A 3876-nucleotide genomic window follows, 5' to 3' on the forward strand; every position below is an offset into this window, starting at 1 on the left:
GGGGAGAAAAGTGCAACAATGAATGAATGGAAATCCAAAAAACAAACAAAAAAAATGGTGGCAATAGCATCAAAATAAGACATTGTAGTCACCACATGTGAAGATTTTTGCTAGACATTGTGTATTAGCTCTCGTCGGACTAGAACTCTGTTAAAGTAGAAGAAAGCTTTAATCTGTGGCATATTTAATAGCTGAGGGCTCCTGAATGGATCAAATACCTGTCTAGTAAAGAACAGGGCTGAATTAAAAGACTAGGATGTTACTCTTAGGTCTTTGGCATCTCTTTTTTTTTTCCACAGGTACAGTTTGTAAGAGTTATTAAAAATTTATTCTCAGATAGTAAAGCTGTTCAGGTGAAGAATGGACCCAACATTTGATGTAATCATGGAATAGGAGATTTAATTAAAGTTATAATTTATATATTTGATCTCTAAATCTGATGCACTTCTTTTCTAGTTTTAAATCTGGTAGCAGCTTGTTTTAGCAGAGGTAGACATTAATTTCCCTCTACAAGTTTCAGTGGAATACATGATTGCCTAACTGAAGGCTATGGTTTTTTCCTGGTTTTCCTGGCTGCAAAATGTGGTCATGTGACTAGGTTCTAGTCAATATGCTCTGACTGGAAGATTTGTGGTAATTTGGAACATCTGAAAAGAATTTCACCGTCACCTTTTCTTCTCCCTTTCCCATTGGTTGGAACAATGACCATCTTTGGCTGTGTGAGAGGACAACACATTGGGTTTTTTGAAGTGGTACTATATCAGCCTGGCTGTATGCTTCCCCAGATTGCTTTATGAAAATAAAATAAAATTCTCTTTTGGTATAGTATTGCACTTCAGTCTTTGACCTAATTGTACTATTTGTCCTGTCATGTTTGATTAGATCTTCATTTTTCATGAAGTTTATATTCTAAAACAATGATTCTTAATTTGGGTGTTAATACAAAATACTTAAGCATCTGTAATCAAGATCATTCCAACTCGGAGTGACTGCCATCAGTTTCCGAGGCTGAAAAGCTTTACAGGAGGAAACTGCCTCGTCTTTGTCCCTAGGAGCACATGGTTGGTTATTTTTTGCTCAGCATCCCAACATACAACCAGAGCTCCTTATACAAAGGATACTGAGATTCAAATTCCTAACAAGTAATGTTTGCAGAAAAATGAACCTGGTGACAATTGCAAAATTTGTTGCTTTTTTAAAAAAATATATCTGATGTAAATAATTACCAAACAATAATAATAGCAATAATTACTCAAAATGGAATTATTTGAATTCACTAATTTCCTGAATTCAGGTCTATTTGTTATAAATTGCTTTCCTTGGTTTATGAGCTTTGACATAAAATTTGCCCAAAATCCACCCCAAATATGCTCTTCCATTCAACTCCTAGTTTGCATGGCTTCTATGTGGCATAGTTTGATCTTTCCCCTCAAAAAACTTCAAAATGCTACCAGTTGTGAGCAGGACCCAAATTAAGAGGACACCTCCAGATGGTCCAGGTTGCAGATCTAGCAGCGCTGACCCTTGATCCTGGAGATCTAACGGATTCAATGCTACTAGAGTGAACTGCAGCCCATTATGGGGCTCAGGACATCCCAAAGAAAGAATACCATCACCAAGGGGATCCCTAGTGTTTTGGAAAATGCTCGTCTTCTTATTGTTGTTAAATGCCATCCACTTGACCAGGACTCATAATGACCAACAGGTCGGAACCTTTCCCCCTTCTGTACCATCTTCATGCTCTCTGTCGTGATCTAGGCCGTTGGGGAAGTTAGTGAGTCAATTCATCTTACGGAGGATCTTTCACTTTTGCTGATCCTTTACCTTTCCCAGCATTTCTCTCTCCAAGGACTGGTTCCTTTTGAAAATATGCCCAAAGTAAGTGAGATGGAGTTTCCTCGTCTTTGCCTCAATGGAGCACCCTAGTTGCACTTCTTTCAAGATAGATTTGCTTGTTCTTTTGACAGTCTCTGGGTATATACAATACTCTTTGCCAACACCACAATTCAAAGGCATCAATTCTAGTCTTCATTATTAATTGTCCAACTTTCACATGCATAGGAAGCCATTGACAATATCATGACTTGGATCAGGTGCACCTTAGTCTTTAGACTGATATACTTGCTCTTTAGCACTTTAGAGAGGTTCTTGAGAGTAGATTTCCAGAATATAACATGTCTTTTTATTTTTTTATTACAACTATCATAGATATTGATTGTAAAACCAAGTGAAATAAGATAGTTTACAAGTTCAATTTTTTTCCTCCATCTGTCAGCTAAGAAGTTGTGTTGCCAACTCAAAGGTACGCAGTTTGAATCCACCAGCTGCTCCATAGAAGAAAGATAGACAATTTCCTCCCATACAATCAACTGCCCCTGGAAATCAGCTATGGGTCAATTTTGGCTCAACAATACACAACAATAGCAACATCTATTAGTCCAGTGGTAAGGATTTTTGTTTTATTAATGTTGAGATTTACGCCATATTGAAGGTTATTGTTTTTAATTTTGTGACCCAATAGTTACAAACTGTTCTACAATCCCAAAGTCATGTAGTTCAATCCACCAACTGTTCCTTGGATGAAGGATGGGTAATCTCTTCTTATGTGATTTACTGCCTCGGAAAACCCACTGGAGGGTCAGCTATGGATTGGTTCCAGTTTGACAGCACACAAGAGCAGGAACAACAACAATCTTTGCTCTTATGCAGCAAGTATTCTAACATTTCTTCACTTTCTGCAAGCAAGCATATGTCAACTTCATGATGCAGGTTTTTGATGGATCTTCCTCCAATTTTAATGCCACATTCTTGTTCATATAGCTCAACTTCTCAAATGATTTTCTCAGCATAAAGATTGCATAGGCATAGAGAAAGGATACAATTCTAACCCACACCTTTCCTTATTTTAAACCATACAGTGTACCCTTGTTCTGTTGCTTCTTGGTCTATATAGAGACTTCACATGAGCAAAATTAAGTCTTCTGAAATGCTCATACTTATCAATGTTAGCCATAGTTTATTATGATCCACATAGTTGAATGCTTTGCAAAATCAATAAAACACAAGTAAATGTTTTTCTAGTATTCTCTGCTTTCAGCCAAGATCCGCCTAGTTTAGACAAGAGAAAATGCTTAAGCCCTTCAAAAGATGACCTTTTATTTTGAAAAATGATTCCTGCCTTGCAACTAAGTTCTAATAGAGACCAACAGGGAAATAGAATTCTGATAGGAAACTGGTGGGAAAAACATTGTATTTGAATTTTGTAAATAAAATAGTAAAATAAAAAGAAAAAAAGAAAATTTCCCTATTTGGCAGCCATTAAGATTGTGAGAGGATTGGTTGGACGATGTGGTTATATGCATACTCGTTAGTGAATGAATGTATTTCCTTATGTGGGCTTTCTTGTCATCTATAGAGTGAATTGTATAGATGGCTACTAGGATAATTGTGTGGCCTACTAAGATGTCTTTTGTCTTGGGATGGGACACATTCTTTTTTTACACAGGAATAAGATTCCAAAGAGCTCTGGAACTTCTATGTTGTGTTTTTAGTTGTGTAGTTAAGTCTATCTGGTCACTGGTCTGGAAATTGCCACCTATGTTCTGTGTGTCAATAATTAATATTTGTTGTGGAGAGGTAGAGGGAGCCCTGGGGGCTTAGTGGTAAAGAGCTATGCTGCCAACCCAAAAGCACAATGTTCAAATCCACCAGCTCCTTTGTGGGGGGCAGATAGACAAACTCTTCTCATGCAGATGACTGCCTCTGAAAACCCACTGGAGGGTCAGCTGTGAGTTGGTTCCAACTTGATGGTACATAATAACAACAACAATGGAGAGATAGTACTTGTGAACCCATTAGATCGAAGTCATATTAGCA

Source organism: Elephantulus edwardii, unplaced genomic scaffold, assembly GCF_000299155.1.
Source record: "Elephantulus edwardii isolate Elephantulus edwardi_28Jun2011 unplaced genomic scaffold, EleEdw1.0 scaffold00007, whole genome shotgun sequence".
NCBI lineage: Eukaryota > Metazoa > Chordata > Mammalia > Macroscelidea > Macroscelididae > Elephantulus > Elephantulus edwardii.